The sequence below is a fragment of the Geotrypetes seraphini genome, chromosome 4 (assembly GCF_902459505.1).
Source record: "Geotrypetes seraphini chromosome 4, aGeoSer1.1, whole genome shotgun sequence".
Lineage (NCBI taxonomy): Eukaryota > Metazoa > Chordata > Amphibia > Gymnophiona > Dermophiidae > Geotrypetes > Geotrypetes seraphini.
Window position 1 is genome coordinate 192,065,639 of NC_047087.1, and position 17,654 is coordinate 192,083,292.

Here is a 17,654-nt window from a genome sequence, read left to right on the forward strand (position 1 = left end):
GGTTAAAATCTGGCTCCTTAGAGCATAGAGAGATTTGGAAGCAAAAATTGAAAAACTACAAAATTTTAATTAAGGAGAAGCGAAAAAACTTTTATGCCCAAAAGATTGGTAATGTATCAATCAATAGCAGCAGTCTATTTAATTTGGTTAACGATCTTTATGATATAGAGTCACTTACGGTCAATTCTACAGAAGAATCCATTTTAACTGCAGATAGTCTGGCGGACTTTTTCAACTCTAAAATACAAAAATTAAGGGCCACCTTAGACAGTCCTGTTCTTCACTACGGGTATTTTCCTATTCTCCTAGATTCTGATGTCCCTAGAGTAGACCTATGTTGGAAGAAATTCACAGAAATAGACTGGCAAACTTTTTGTAAATTCTACAGTAGGTATGTAAAAGCCTACTGTAGATTGGATAGCTGCCCATCCAATGTTATGAAAGTTGCTCTGGTTAATTTTAAGGCCAATTTGCTGCTTTGGATCAATTTTTATTATCTAATGGGATGTTCCCCAAAGACCTTGGTCAAATTGTGATCACATTGATTAGAAAAAACATCAAAGAATCCTCTAGTATCGCATCTAATTTTAGATCCATAGCTAGCATTCCTCTGGCTATTAAGTTAACGGAGGGTGCAGTTAATACTGAACTGGTTAAATATTTGGACAAGTTCAATATCTTGCATGATAATCAATCTGGATTTAGGTCAGGTTTTAGTACCGAAACGGTCATGGCCTCATTATTAGATTATCTACACTCATTATTTATTCTCTGATCCTGCAGCTTGATTTAAGCAGTGCATTTGATATGGTGGATCACACTATTCTTCTGGACTGTCTAGAATCCATTGGAATCTCGGGAAACGTCCTGAACTGGTTCCATGGCTTTCTGGGCAAAAGATTGTATCAGGTGTTTAAGGATGACATCTTCTCCTTTTGTTGGAAAAATTCTTGTGGGGTCCCCAGGGTTCCCCTCTTTCCCCTACTTTGTTCAATATTTATCTAGCTTCATTGGGAAATCTGCTGCAAAACTTAAAGTTTAAGTTTTTTATTTGTGCAGACGATATTACTGTAGTCATCCCACTTACTAGTCTGTCTCCTGAATTTATTAATTTCCTTTCATCCACTATAAATCAGATTGAGCTTTGGATGACAGCTTTTAAATTGAAATTAAATAAGGAAAAAACGAAGGGGTCCTTTTACAAAGGCGCGGTAGCGGTTTAATGTGCGGAATACCGCGTGTTAAACCGCCTGCCGCACTAATACCTAACACCTCCATTGACGAGGCATTAGGATTTTAGGCTGCCGCGGGGGTTAGCGCGTGATGAAATGTCTGACGCGCTAACCCTCGTAGCACGCCTTGATAAAAGGAGCCCTAAATTTTTTCTAGCAATACCTAATGACAAGCTCAAAGAAACAATGATACAGGTGAATGGGTTGGATTATAAGATAGAACAATCTATAAAAATACTGGTGGTAACGTAACATTGGAGAAACACCTTACATTGGAAAATCATACTAATTTTCTGACCAATAAATGTTTCTCGGTGCTCTGGAAGCTTCGCACCATCAAGAAGTACTTTGACAAAACTTCTTTCCGGCTGTTGGTGCAATCTTCCATTTTAAGTATTCTCGACTACTGTAACATCGTATATCTAGGGGCCCCTATGAAAATTTTAAAGAGAGTAGTTCAATTTTAAAGAGAGTGGTTCAAAATACTGCAGTCCGCCTTATTTACGGTATAAAAAAATGGGAACATGTCACTCCTTTCTACCTGAAACTACACTGGTTGCCGGTGGAGCTTAGAGTGCTGTTCAAGTTTTCATGCATCTGTTATAAAGTAGCGTTCGGTCTGTCACCAGGTTACTTACTTTCTCACTTTTCTTGGAGTCATTCTAATAAAAACACACGGAGAGTGCAGTTATTTACATATCCCTCTGTAAAATCTTGCCACTATAAGAAGTTCCTTGATAGAACCTTTTCTTTTCAGGCCAAATTGAATACATGGCTCGGTAAAATGATGTTAGAAGTGAAGTAATGCCGCTTATTTTACCTCATTGGAATGACTACAAGATGGCATTGTATTTTCCAAAACACAATATTTTTATTGTTAGTATAAAGACTTACAAAATTACAGCAGCAAAGGCATAGCAGAAAGAAATATATTGTCAGTTCAGAATATGCAATGGACAGTAGAACTTACACTGATATGCCTAGCAGGGGGCTAGCAATACCCCGTTGACATAAGCAAGTGAATCTCTCTGGTTTTACCTGTGATGTGTGGATTGTTATATAGAGAAATTCTCTCTTTGTTCCAAAAAGCACATCTCCAAACTCTGGTCATGTACCTCCCTATTGGTACAAAACTGTATACCTAACTATTCCTCCCTCCAGTCCACGCCTCTCTCACTTCTCCCCTCCAGGAGGGGGGCCCGAGCAGAAACAGAGAATTCTTCGTGAACTTTCTTCCTCCAGCTCTGAGATCCTTATCACCTTGCAGATGCTTATTTGTTATTTTACAACGCTGTACATCTTCAGGATGGCAACCTTGTAGATAGTCTTATGCAGAAAGTTGGCAAGGGTGACCTTTCAGCACCCCAGCTGTTCCTGGTTCCCATAACTCGCTTCAGAGATAGGCAGCAAATGTCTAGTCTGGTTAAAAGAGCTGTCTTGGTACCAAGCTCCTTCATCTCTCTACTCCCCCGTCATCCTGCAGGAATTGTTGCTTGTTATATATGTTTTATGGCTTTTCAGGGTGCTTGCATATGTGAAGTCATACAGCACTGATAACAGCTCAGCAGAACCTTGGAGAAGTATCCTCCCAGCAGGGAATGGAGACAAGAACTTTGCAGCAAAGGCCAGCTGGGTTAGCATTTCAAAGGATACATGTGTTCACAGACAGCAAAGTATAGGCTGGGCCATCTGGTTAGCTTGTAAAAGAAAGCTGGTTTAGGCTATGGGAAAATATATGTTAAAAATGTAGTGTCCAGCATACACAAGTTAGGTCAGTATGTCCAGGTTATCCATCTCAGAAGCTTCTTCTTATTTAGATTTTAGGATATTATTAAAAACTTATTTATTTAATAAGTTGATATCTTAACATTTTTCTCTTAATTTCATTATGTTTTTATCACTTTTTATCTTTTTACCACTTGCATTTCTATCTATAAGGCATGCCTTTTATTCTGATATATTATTGAAATGTATGTAGCTCCTTGTCGTATTTTACTAGGATATTTTGATGGAATTGTATGTATTGTTTCTTGTGTTGTGAGCCGCTTAGAACCTCCCCAGTATGGCGGCATACAAATAAATTATTATTATTATTATTATTCTTGGGTACTTCTCATCATTGACACCCTTCCAGACTTCTATGTTTTATATTCTTTCTTTTTAGCAAAAGCGTATTGCCAAGGGTTTAGTGTTCAATTCCCTTCAGCTTCAAGTTTCTTAAAAGTGTGTAGCATTCTCCGCAATCCGTAGGTTTCTAACAACTTTTAGTTGTTTAGATCACCTCTTTGTATTCTTCAAGGGATGCGACAAACGTATGGCAGCGTCCAAAGCCTCCATTGCTCGAAGGGTCTAAGAGGACATTCTTTACGCTTACTTGATGGCAGGGAAGAACTTCATGACCATTCAGTCAGAGTGATGGCTACTTCTTGGATTCAGTCCAGAGGTTTTTTCCTTGGAGGAGTTTTGTCACATGGCTACTTGGTCTTCCAAGAATACTTTATTTCAGCATTACCGGTTGGATGTGGGGACACATGAGTGCTTCGGTTGTTGTGGAGGCGGCGTTTGCTTCCCACCCAGATTTCGGATTGCTTTGCTACATCCCACTAGTCTCTGGATTCATCTGCTGCTGTTGCTAAGGAAGGAAAAATTATGTTCTTACCTGTTAATTTTCTTTCCTTTAGATGCAGCAGATGAATCCAGAGCCCCACCCTTTCTGGATATTGACTGTCGGTTTTTTCTTTTGCAACTTTCGAAGTCTGTTATTATTGATAGTTGTATTCTGTATTATTACCTTTTAAAATTTGGTATGGGAAAGAAGTTTTTTTACATGTTAAGCATATTGATGGTTACGGATGCTTGGGCAAGGAGCAATACTGAGGTTGCAGGAGGCATGCCAGCCAGTAGGACCACCTGTTAATCAGTTTCTTTATCTCCACCTGCTGGTAGATGTGTGGATTCACCTGCTGCGTCTAAAGGAAAGAAAATTAACAGGTAAGAGCATAATTTTTCCTTCTGTAATGGCAATTAAGTGTGTAGTTGCTGTTACCAAAAGTCAGTATCTGCAGGACAACTTTTATAAAGTGTGTGCTAGTAAATTAGTTGGAACATCCTCTTGCAGTTTTATGCAAGACAATTTATGTGCACACTTCAGAGAGCAAGAATGTAATTCATGTATATAACTGTAAATTAGTGCTAGTTAATGCTGCTTAAGATCACTTATTGATTGCTCATTAAGTGCCATACAATGGCCGATTAAGTAAGTAAGCTATGAATGTAAGTAGTACTGTTCTATATGCACGCAGTTGCGCACACAGCTGTGTACACCATTTATAAATTTAAAGGGAAAATAACAGGCAAAGGGAAACACTACTTTCCTATCTGTGATGTTGATTCCCAGAAGACAAACAGACGGAGAAAACAAACTAGATACAATTGTAAAATATTATCTAACATGCCAAAAATATGGGACAGGAATTACGGAATAAAGAAGGCAGCCTTAACTTGTCTATTAGGAATTATACATGTTGCCATCTCTAGAACTGTGTGCGTGCTCAGACATTTAGGCCCATATTCTATAAATGGCACTCTACCAATGCCTAATTTAAGTGGAAAATGCCATTTAAAACCAATGAAAAGTATTTTAAAAGAAAACATGTAGGTGCCTACTGGCACCTAAAAAAAGGTGCGTGCATTGCGGCTGTGGAGGCACTTTATGCTACCTAACACCACTGTAGGCATGGATAACGCTGGAAGTGGCATTAGACGTCGTAAAATGCCTCTGTAGCCAAAATTCATGTGGAAGGTAGGTACCAGAAATGTAGGCCTTGAAAACCCTGGCCTACATTCCAGCATCTACCTTTCACAAAGCCGTGATTCTATAAACAGCACCGTTGTGTGATTTGACCTGCGATTGGCGACCGTTTTTTAGGCGGACGATGACGGTGCCGTTTATAGAATCCAGTCTTAAGGCCTTTTTGTCCTGCAACATCTGAAACTATTTTATTACTTTTAAACTCTTCAAAAGTTTGTTTTCTAACACAATGGAACTCTGAGATGGGTGTGTTTACATGTCATTGAATAAGTGTCCAAACTCATGGTGATCCTATGAATAGTTGTCCTGAGCTGTGTTCGGTGTGTTTTTAAAGAGGTGTGTCTTTTATTGTGTTGATACAAAATTTCATCATCTTTTCCAAAGACCCTTTGATCTCCATAAACCCTTGACTTTGATGCTGAAGTCCAAATTTGGAAGAACATGCATTTATCTTGGAAGAAGACATTTACTAGCTCTTCATGTTGTTTCTAGCACTCATACCTATCTTCAGAATTGTGCTGTCTCAAACTAAGGCTCCTTTTACAAAGGTGTGTTAGGGCCTTAACGCGCGGAATAGCGCGCGCTAGCCGCTACGCCTCCTCTTGAGCAGGCGGTAGTTTTTCGGGTAGCGTGCGCTAATACAGTGCATACGCTAAAAACGCAAGCGCACCTTTGTAAAAGGAGCCCTAATAGTCCAATGGTGATTTGTTTAAACCTGGCTTGCTCCCATATTCAGCTTAATGGCATATTTCTTTGTAATTATGAAACAATGTAGAACATCCTTGTGAGAGATGTATTGCAGAGGTTTTCAACCCAGTCCTTGAGGCACACCTAGTCCCATCAGGTTTTCAATATATCTGCAGTGAATATGCACAAGATGGATTTGCATGCACTTTCTCTGTGGTGCATAGATTTATCTCGTGCGTATTTATTTTGAATATCCTGAAAAACCTGATGGGACTACTTGTGTTTCAAGGACTGGGTTGACAAGCACTGATCTATTGCATTGGGCCCCCTCCCTTTTTTTCTGGTAAACAAACTATTGCAGTATTTTGTGCTGGCTCCTGTTCCCTGAATTGTCCCTTGGCTAGACATTTGTAAGATCACAAGTGTTGCTCACACTAAAGCAGCACAAAATATTGGGAATCTTCAAGCTGTCCCTCTCTTTGCTCCATGTTATCCAGTCTGGATATCATCTTATTCACCAGTGTAACTAATTGAGTTGTCGTCTCAACTGCTTCTGTGCAAGAGTCTAAGGCCCCGATGCTCTAAAATCGCTGGTAAAATCCTTAAATCCGGTGTAGTGGCAGTAAATTGTCCGATTTTAAAAATGACGAGTGATGCTCGAATCTCGCATGCAGATGAGGTTCACGGAGGCCTGTAAAAATCCCGTCCGATCAGTCATTGGAGACAGGGACTGACGTGCAGAATAGTTAACGAAAAGAGGCATGAATGTGCGCATGTAGGTCAATCAAGAGAAGGGAAGGGGGAGGAGGCAAACTATCAGCAAAACAAGCAAATATGAAAACATTTTTTTTTTTTTTACATTGCTTTGGTGGGACAAGCACTCCCTCATGCAATTGACAGCCTCCCCCAAATATGATGAACTTCTACCTTGCATGCAATGGGCAACCTAAGCTTTTGATGCACACGCATGAGATGCACCTTCAACACATGAGCCTGAGCCACGTTTTTAACACACTACCAGAAAGCGTTCGACAAAGTTCCACACGAAAGACTTCTCAGGAAACTACAAAGCCATGGCATAGAGGGAGATATACAAAGATGGATAGGCAAATGGCTGGAAAACCGAAAGCAGAGAGTGGGCATAAATGGGAAGTTCTCCGACTGGGAGAAAGTGACTAGTGGTGTACCCCAGGGCTCGGTACTTGGGCCGATCCTTTTTAATATTTATATCAATGACCTGGAGGAAGGAACATCCAGTGAGATCATCAAGTTTGCAGACGATACAAAACTATGCCGGGCAATCAGATCTCGAGTAGATCGGAGAAAGTTATAATGCCGCTTTATAGGGCAATGGTCAGACCACACTTGGAATACTGCGTCCAACATTGGTCTCCCTACCTAAAGAAGGATATAAAACTGCTGGAGAGGGTGCAGAGACGAGCAACAAAACTGGTGAAGGGTATGGAGAGACTGGAATATGAGGATAGACTTATAACACTAGGATTGTTCTCCCTTGAGAAAAGGAGAATGCGTGGGGATATGATCGAGACCTTCAAAATACTGAAAGGAATCGACAAAATAGAGCAGAGAAGATTATTTACACTGTCCAATTTGACACGGACTAGAGGACATGTAATGAAGCTAAGGGGGGACAGGTTCAGGACTAATGTCAGGAAGTTCTGCTTCACTCAGAGAGTGGTTGACACCTGGAATGCCCTCCCAGAGGAGATTATTGCGGAATCGACCGTCCTAGGCTTCAAGAGCAAACTAGATGCATATCTCCTTAAGAGAGGCATATAAAGATATGGTGGACTATAAATTACCCAAATATAATAAAGGTACAATCGTATTCTATAAAGAACAATCTCAACTAAATATACGTTGTAAATAGTTGAAGTAGGGGTTCATTCACACAAAAAATCACAAAAACAGGACAGTTGACGAAATCATAAATAAAGGGGATTCGTTAACAAAGTTGTCTCCACGCTGTCAGCTGTATGACGGGCGGCCAGTCACTCTCAAAATGGCCCTTTTGAGAGTGACTGGCCGCCCGTCATACAGCTGACAGCGTGGAGACAACTTTGTTAACGAATCCCCTGAAGTAGCCTGCTTGCAGGCGAAATAGAAGATCTTTTCTATCGGGACGAAGATGTTTCTTCAGATGAGTGTTTGACTCTCTTATACACGCTAAGATGCAAAAGTGTTTAGCCACGCTACTAGACGTTGTTTAGAATTTATCTACAGCTGTAGCTGATTGCCATATATATAGTTGGTTTGGGGCTGTCTCACTTACTTATAGAAAATTATAGGACGTTGAATTTCAAATCCTTTGAGAATTTTCTGAAAACTATTCTTCTAAAGAGATGCTGAAGTATGAAAGTAATTTATAACTGTACGGAGTTTTTTTATAAACCCGTGGTGAGCCTAGGTACTTGTGTAGTCCTGGCGACCCACAATTGAGGTTTATTTTTCTCCGTTTATTTATGATTTCGTCAACTGTCCTGTTTTTGTGATTTTTTGTGTGAATGAACCCCTACTTCAACTATTTACAACGTATATTTAGTTGGGACTATAAATTACGACAGGTGTACACCTGGCAGGGCCTCCGCGTGTGCGGATCGCCGGACTTGATGGACCGAAGGTCTGATCCGGAGATGGCAGTTCTTATGTTCTTATGTACCATCTCCTCCTAACCTGCTGTTTAATTTTGAAGTGTTAAAGGCCTCCACTTCAGTTGGGGATGGGACTAAATCGCACGAGACAACGGCGCGCCGACAACTGAGCGCAAGGTTGACGACGCGCCGAAGAAAAGCACTATTTTAAAGGGCTCCGACAAGGGGTGTGGGGGGAACCCCCCCACTTTACTTAACAGACATCGCGCTGCCGTTGTGTGGGGTTTGGGGGGTTGTAACCCCCCACATTATATTTAAAACTGAACTTTTTCCCTAAAAAAAAGGCAAAAAGTTCAGTTTCAAGTATAATGAGGGAGGTTACAACCCCCCAAACCCCCCACAACGCCAGCGTGATGTCTATTAAGTAAAGTAGAGGGGTTCCCCACCAACACCCCCGTTGGAACCCTTTAAAATAGTGCTTTTCTTTGACGTGCCGTCAACCTTGTGCTCGGTTGTCTACGCTCAGTTGTCTCGCGCGATTTTGTCTATGAACCCTTCAGTTTGTACATCACCAGACAATGTCTGGACATTGCCCTTAGTGCTCATTTAAAATATTAATGACCTCATTGAACTACATTAGAGAATGACATGGAGGCAAATTTCACTACATTAGAGAATGACATGGGGACAAATTTTTCCCTGTCCCCACTGGAACTCAATTTCCCCGTCCTGTCCCTGCCCCATTCCTGTAAGCTCTGCCTTAACCACACAGTCCTTGAACACTTATGATTTTAAAGTGTTTGAGGCTTGTGCAGATGAGGACAGAGTTTGCAGGAATGGGGCAGAGACAGGAAAAGAACTTGCCGGGATGAGACAGGAAAATGAGTTCCTGCAAGGACGGGGAAAAATTTGTCCTCATGTCATTCTTTACACTATATTTATATAGCAGAATCGGAAGCTGCTATGAAGCACATAAAAGCCCAAGGTAAGCCATTATGTGCATCGGTAGGTAAAATATTTTGATGCTAAACCAGTAAAGTACTTCAAGTATTTTTCCTATTTCTCCTGGTGGGCTCACAATCTATCTAATGTATCTGGGGTAATGTATCTGGTGCAGGGTTTGAACCCACAACCTCAGGGTGCTGAGGCTTTAGCTCTAACCACTATGCCATACTTTCTTTCAGTTGGCTTTGGGTGAAATACTCATGCAAGGAGCTGGCATTCCCTTGGAGACGTGCTTGCTTCCCATAACTCTGCAAAGCCACACCTCATCTAGTTTATAGCTGTTTTGTCATTTTCCAACTGGTGATTTGGTGGTCTTCATTCGGTTTGTACACAGTTGTAAATCGAGTAGAGGGAATACTGTAAGTATAATTTCAGACTAAACCTTTTGTGGGATGTCATATACAGTATACTTACATATAATATATGTATGCTTTTTATAGACTGGTACTGAAAGATAAACTTGCTGATTAACTCTACAGTTAGAAAATCATATTAAAATACTGGAGCTCTGAATAGCTCTAATGGGTGAAACTTTAGCCAGAGTCATTTTTGTACACAGTTATGTACAGTTTTTTTAGACCAACAATGATATTTTTGTTTCACATTTGAGTCATAAGAAAAGAATCGGCTGTATGGGTTTCTTGAGATTTTTTTCTCCATTAACATCAGAATGTAGCATAAAGATTGATTGATGTAGTTTTTTTTTTTTGTTGTTGTTGCCTTAGCATTACCACTTTGTTCTCTTATGTGTTGTAGTGTATTGACGTTTTAGAGAATCAAAAGGATTAATAGTTTGAACGAGGGTCAGAACAGTTAGTGTGTGGGGGGTTTCCCTCTAAGAATCGATAGGAGGAGGAATTATCTAATGGGCTCTCTATAACTTAACTTGAGGGAAATAGGGTTACCATTTGTCAGGGTTTTCCAAGATATGTCCTCCTTTTCAGGCAACTGTCGGGCATCCGGGCAGTTTTGGTGATTTTTCCACTATTTGTCTGGGTTTCCATCAGTTTTTGAGAATACAGGCTGGACTCCTGCGGTGCTCACTTCAATGGGTCAGCGGCAGGTTGGCAGTGATTTGTCTAGGCTGCTTGCTGCTAACCTGGAAACCTTCCCTCTGCTGTGTCTCACCTCCCTCTGGCAATTTCCTGTTTCTCTGTGGCAAGATGGAAGACTTCCTGAGAATTGTTGCTGGCTGCTGCTAACCCATTGACGAACAAGTCGAGTTGTAGGAATGGGACATTGAAAGAGAGAAGGAGAGATGTTGGACATGGGGTGAAGAAGATGCCTGTGTAGGAAGGGAAAAACAGCAGTGGGGTGGAGGGAAGAGAGAGATGCTACTTGGAGAGAAAGAAAATGTTGGACATGGGGGAGGGGAGAGAGAGAAATATTGGCTATGATGATGCAGAGGAGGAAAAGCGAGATGATGCATATGAGGTATGGAAAGAGAGATGTTGGACCAAGGTACAAGGGAGGGAGAGAGATATAGAGGTTAGACATGGGAGTAGATGAGAGGAAGGGAGAGATACATAGAAGATGGAGAGGGGAGAAAAAAAGATGTTGGATCCAGAAGCAGAAGGAAGTGATACCACACAGTGGGAGTGAGGGAAGAATGCTGGACCATGGGGAAGAGAGAAGGGACAAGGAGATGAGAGGCTATGAGGATGGGGAGGAGAGAAGAGGGAGCAAATTCTGGGCTAGAAGAGGCTTAGAGCCAGTACTTGGTGATGTGCCCATACCCCTGTGGCCGATGACAGCACTAGTAAGTCACCAGACTGAGACCCTGATGCTCTAAAGTTGCTGTTAAAATCCTGCGAGCTGTTGTAGTGGCAATAAATTTTCTGATCTCTAAATGATGAGTGATGCTCCAGAAACCATCCGATCAGTCACTGGAGAAACTGATTGACACATGCGCAGAATAGTTCAGAGAACTACCAGCAAACCTTGCAAATGTCTTTTGGGGGTTATTTTGAACTTACACCATGTGGTCAGCAGCCACAGTCCTACCGGTATACAGTTTTAATGAATGCGCCTGAGACATACTTTTAACATACGCAGTTCCACACTACTGGCACCTCCAGACTTGCCAGTAATTTTGGAACATTAAAGAATGGCGCTTCATTTTGTGCATCACCTGGCAATGCCATGGTATTGCCAAGAGTGCTCATTTTAATATTTATGAGCTCATTGTAATACAATTATTGGAGGCTCCAAAGCTGCACAGAGAAGACCGCACAGAGCCATTTTGTGCATCAGAAGTTAAAATACTTCAACTGGTTATAGCTGGTTTAATGCTGGCCGTTAAATGAACAGTGACTTTACAGCAGGGGTGTCAAATTTAGCCCACAGAGTAATTAAATTTGGCCCATGAGAAAATATCCTGTTCTTTCCCTCCCTCCATCTCATTGTCCACCATCTCTCTTCCGGCTTCCTGGTCTCACCTTCAAAGCAGCCTGCAGAGGATCGCTGGACAGCTGTAGCGATCCTAGCAGGCTTCTGTAGCCTCCACAGCACGTTCTCTCTGCCGCAGTCCCATATGTCAGAGTTGGGGTGGCACTGCGGCAGAGGGAATGTGCTTTGGAGGCCGATGGCAGCCTGATAGGATCGCTACAGCCGACCGGCGATCCTCTGCAGCTGCTTTGAAGGTGAGACTGGGAAACCGGAGGATGCTAGAAAGAAGGGGGAAAACATCCATGCTTTCGGAGGAGGGGGGGGCGCGAGCCCTGGTGTAGAAGTACACGGAGGGAGGGAAGGAGGGGTCCAAATAGATGTGTATATGCCGGACTGAGGGTGGGGGAGGGGAAGAAATAGGTCTAAAAACAGGAGAGGGAGAGAGATGGTGGACAATGGAATGGAAGAAGGCAAGGAACAGAAAGGGAGAGGTTGGACACAAGGGATGGTGTAGAGGGGGGGATAGAGATACTGGATAGGCGGGTAGTTGGGAAGAGAAAGGGAGAGATGGTGGACCTTGGGGTGTTGGGGAAGGAGGGAGAGATGCTGGATGAAGGGGTAGTTGAGAAAAGGTGAGATGGTGGATTTGGGGATGGTGGGGTCCATCGCTGCAGTTGAAGGGATGGAGACGAGAAAAGGAAAGAGGCCAGACATCTGGGGGAGGTAAGGGAAACGGAAGGAGAGGACAGAGATGGAAGATGGATTGTTAGCACGGAGAAAGAAGAGAATGACAAATGGGCAGGAGACCCTTACAAGCGAGTTATCATAAGACAACCAGAGCCTGGGACCAACATGATTTGATTAATGACCAGGCAACAAAAGGTAGAAAAAATCATTTTATTTTCTGTTTTGTGATTACAATATGTCAGATTTGAAATGTGTATCCTGCCAGAGCTGGTGTTAGAGAGCAAGCATGAACTGGGACCTAAAAGAAAGAGGAAAAGTCTCTTTTATTTATTTTGTTTACATCACAGAGCCAGCATGGGGTTGGAGAGGTTGTAACCCTATACTTCTACTAAGACTAAGTGGTCCTTTTATTAAGGTTCGCATTTAGCGCGCGCTACATCGGTTAGCGTACCTTAATAAAAGGACCCTTAAATATCTTAATAAAAAATTTGGCTTGCCACTTAGCCTATGTTTTAGATTTCGGCCCCTTATGTGATTGAGTTTGACACCCCTGCTTTAGGGGAAGGTTCCAGTGCTAAGGTCTCCCTCCCTCTGAATCATGTCAACTGCTTGATTCCCCTTCCCACAATACCTCCCAGTATGAAGACACTGCTCTATACTCAGCCCCCACAGCAGACCGTTACCATTCTCCCAGTTAGCATTTGAAGTCTTTCCAGGGTCTTTGGTGTCTTATGGGAGCTGCAGTGATGCTCACTTGCTCCTGCTCATATGGTACAAGATTAAAAAATGGCTGCCATAACTCTCAACAGTAATCTTGCAATATTATCACTTGAGGTCAGGCTGTCAAATAAGGTGGTAATTTTGGAACCTAGGGCCATATAAACAGGAATGAATGGGCATTGCTTCTGCTTCCTCTAGACACTAGGGACCCTGGTAATGCTCATAGAGATTAGGAGGGGCCTTGTGGAGGATTTGTTACTGGGGGATTTGCTGATGGGTGGTCTTCATGCTTTGGGTAGTTGTGGGTGGATGGGAAATAGGGTGCTTTGAGAGGGAATTGGATGCTTTGAGAAGGTTTGGATGGATCAGATGCCTTGTGGATAGGGTGATTGGTAGGGGGAAAGGAGAACAGGAACTGCTCCTCTTCTCTATATGTCTTGATCCTGCAATGATTTACATTACATTAGAGATTTCTGTTCTGCCATTGCCTTGCGGTTCAAGGCGGATTACAAAAGAATTACAAAAAACATTTTACAAGAAGATACAGTGGTACCTTGGATTACGAGCATAATCCGTTCCAGGAGCATGCTCGTAATCCAAAATGCTCGTTTATCAAAGCGAGTTTCCCCATAGGAAATAATGGAATCTCGTTTTGATGCGTTCCCCCCCCCCACGAGAACCGACATTGCTCCCCCCGAAGGCCCCCCCCGAAGGCCCCCCCCCTGCGATTCGGCACCCCTCCCGCCACGATCTGGCACCCCCCGCCACGATCCGGCACCCCCCCCGATGCGATTGGGCACCCCCCCCCGCCCCGACGTTTCTTACCCTCATCTGGGCACCGGCACCGACATGTCCTGTGCTTGGTGCCGGTGCCCGAAGATCAGCCTCCTTGTCTGCTGGGCCTTGAGCATCTGCGCATGGTCAAGGCCCAGCAGAAGAGGAGGCCGATCTTCGGGCACCGGCACCAAGCACAGGATGTGCCAGATGAGAGTAAGAAGCGGCGGGAGGGGTGCCCGATCGCGACGGGGGGAGGGTGCCGGATCGCGGGGGGGAGGGTGCCAGATTACGGGGGGGGGCGCTCGTAAATCGAGCCATGCTCGGTTTCCGAGGCACTGATTTTGCAAATGTTTTGCTCATCTTGCAAAACACTCGCAAACCGGTGCACTCGTAAACCGAGATATAACTGTATCTGATAATTTCTAGAGGAGATAAAGAGTAGATGAGGTTGCTTTGGGGAATCGGGAAGGTATTGGGAAGTGGGAAGGAGCAAGTGCTATTAAGTCATTTGCATGAATTTCTTGAAAAGTAGTCTTTATTTCTTTTCTGAATGTTTTGTAGTCTGGGGTCATAATTAGTAGATTGGAGATTTGGTTGTCGAGTTTTGCTGCTTGTGTGGCTAGGAGGCCATCATATAGTTTTTTCCGTTTGACTTCTTTGATTGGAGGGTGCGTGAATGGAGTGTGGGTTTTCCTATGTCTAGTTGATATAGTTTGGATGAGGCGGTTGTTCAGGTAGGTTGGGCTGTTGCGGTTTATGGTTTTAAATAGTAGAGAGTAGAATTTGAATAGTATTCTTGCCGGAATTGGAAGCCAGTGTGAGTTGAGGTATGCCTCTCTGATGTGGTCGTGTTTCCTCAATGAATAGATAAGTCTCAGTGCTGTGTTTTGGATTGTTTATCATTGTTGCTGGGCAGGGGAGGTAAGTTGCTCCAATGCACATGGTGGTAGGTATTGCAGATTTCTTTTCCCTATATGCAACTTTTATAATTTACCATATTTATTTAGATTTTGCTCATACTTTTTTCAGTAGTAGTTCAAGGTTAGCTGCATTGAAATTGTTGCTCTGGCTGGATGTAAAGAGCCATTGACTTGTAGGCCTCCTTCGACTATATTTTACAAGAAGTTCTACATTTGGCTGAGATTCTTCTTGAATAATATTATTTGAATTCTTGCTTTTCAAGTCCACATCTAGTTCTTTTGTCACGTAATATCAGTGGCGTAGCGAGGGTGAGTGGCGCCCCTTCCCTGCCCCCCTACTGCGCATGCGCTCCCTTCCCTATACCTTTGTAACTTTGGACATGAGCAGCCACCGACTTACTGCCCGCATTGGCTTTGGCACTTTCGCTGACGTCGCTTCCTAGGTATGGGTCCCGGAAGTGATGTCGGAGAGATCGCCAAAGCCAACGTTGGCAGCAAGTTGGTGGTTGCTCACACTGAAGTTAAAAAGGTATGGGGAAAGGGGAGGAATGGAAAGGAGGGGTGATGGCACCCTGATCAAGATGGCGCCCGGGGTGGACCATCCCCCTCCCTCTCTTACTACGCCACTGGGTAATGATCCTCAAGTAGCCATTCTGCTAGAAGTTTGGAAGCAAAAAACTTAAGGTTTTCAGTTTCATCCTTGTTCCTAGTATTGACTGTGCTTTTCTTTCAATATTAAAATAAAAGCCTAGGGTGGAACTTGAGATACAGTGATGATGTCAGCACGTGTTTAGTTTGCTTTCTGCTGGGGATTGCTGATCCATCTGGGGACCTCTTTCTCTGAGGCTTTTTTTTGTGTTTTTGTCTATGGCAGGAATCTCAAAGTCCCTCCTTGAGGGCCGTAATCCAGTCGGGTTTTCAGGATTTCCCCAATGAATATGCATGAGATCTATGTGCATGCATTGCTTTCAATGCATAGTCATTGGGGAAATCCTGAAAACCCGACTGAAATGCAGCCCTCAAGGAGGGACTTTGAGATCCCTGGTCTATGGCAATTGACTTTGATGAAGCAGGCTCTAAATAACAGTTAAAACAATGCACTTATGGCTATGATTCTAAAGTTTATCGAGATAAAAGACTTAGTTGCATTATGTTTTTACTTTAGAGAGTGCTGATTTTGAATGAGTGCCAGGAAGAATCCTTGTAGAACGGAGTAATCTTTAACTTTGATCTTGAAGTATGCCTATGGAAGCAGTTCAAAGGAAGGCCAGCAAAATGATGTATGTTCCTCACTGTTAAGCCATACATGGAAAGGCATTTTGTTCTAAATAAATAAATTAAAAAAAGAGAGAAGACTGATAGAAAAATCAAATAACTAGCAAGTTTCAGTAATGACCAAAATGGAAAGCAGAATTTTATAGAATGAGAAACTCAAGGACAAGGGGGTCATCATAGGAAGCTAAAGGGAGGGGTTTCCAAAGGAATGTGAAAAAAAGCTTTCACTGAAAGTTGACTGTAATATACTCCTTGTTATTGCTGCCTGATTGAGGAAAAAAAATTTCGATTTGATTTGATTCAGCCTACTGAATTGGTTTTTCGATTTGATTTTCCTGCCCAATTGGGTGTTTTTTTCAAACATCCTGGTGGGTTTATTTTATAGCCTTTTCACTCCCTTTGCCTTCTCCTAACCACACTGGCGCTATGGTCTAAACAAAATAAACAAAAAAGACTTTTCCTCTCTCTTTGCGATCTAACACCAGCTCTGGCAGGATACACGTTTCAAATCTGACATATTGTAATCACAAAATGGAAAATAAAATTAGTTTTTCTACCTTTTGTTGTCTGATCATTATTCAAATCTTGTTGGTCCCAGGCTTTGGTTGTCTTCTGATAACTTGCTTGCCAGGATCTCCTTCTTTCTTCTTTCTCCGTTCTAACCATCCATCTGCCATCTCTGTCCTCCCCCTCTGTTTCCCTTTCCTCCCCGGAGATCTAGCATCTTCTTTTTTTTTTCATCTCCATCCACAGATCCACCTTTTCTTAACTACCCTTTCATCCAGCATCTCTCCCTCCTTCCCCACCACCCCAGGGTCCACCATCTCTCCCTTTCTTTTCCCAACTACCCTCCTATCCAGTATCTCTATCCCCCCTCCACACCATCCCTTGTGTCCAACTTCTCTCCCTTTCTGTTCCTTCCCTCCATAAATCCCATTGTCCATCATCTCTCTTCCTCTCCTCTATTTTTAGACCCATTATTTCTTCCCCCCCAAAGTCCAGCATATGCACGTCTCTTTGAACCCCCTTCCTTCCCTCCGTGTACTTCTACACCAGGGCCCCCGTCCCCTGAAGGTCTGTACCTCCCCCTGAAGGCCTGTACCCCCATCCCTGAAGGCCTGTCCCCCCCTTGAAGGCTTAACTGTCCCCCCTGAAGGCCTATGCCACCATCCCTGGCCTGTCTCCCCCTTTGAAGACATGTCCCCCCCTTGAAGGCCTGTCCCCCCTGAAGGCCTGCCTGTCCCCCCTGAAGGCCTGTGCCACCATCCCTGGCCTGTCCCCCCCTTAAAGGCCTGACTCCCCTTAAAGGCCTGACTCCCCTTAAAGGCCTGTCCCCCCTTAAAGGCCTGCATGTCCCCCCTTAAAGGCCTCCCCCCTTAAAGGCCTCCCCCCTTAAAGGCTTCCCCCCTTAAAGGATTTCCCCCCCTTAAAGGCTTTCACCCCCATTAAAGGCTTTCCCCCCCCTTAGAGGCTTTCCCCCCCCTTAAAGGCTTGTCCCCCCTTGAAGGCTTGTACCCCCCTTGAAGGCCTGTCCCCTCCT

General features: G+C 43.3%; 1 protein-coding gene across 22 annotated transcripts in view; it reads left to right on the forward strand.

Moving 5' to 3' along the window:
• The window catches only part of SORBS1 (sorbin and SH3 domain containing 1), a 510,557-nt gene that overhangs the window by 53,428 nt on the left and 439,475 nt on the right, over positions 1–17,654 (forward strand). For 3 of the 22 annotated variants that reach the window (XM_033940055.1, XM_033940056.1, XM_033940057.1), the window contains exon 2: positions 9,527–9,706. The exons of the other annotated variants lie outside the window; for them this stretch is intronic. The gene's annotated coding sequence lies outside the window, so the exon portion shown is untranslated. The remainder of the gene's footprint in view (positions 1–9,526; positions 9,707–17,654) is intronic. 22 annotated transcript variants of the gene reach the window in all.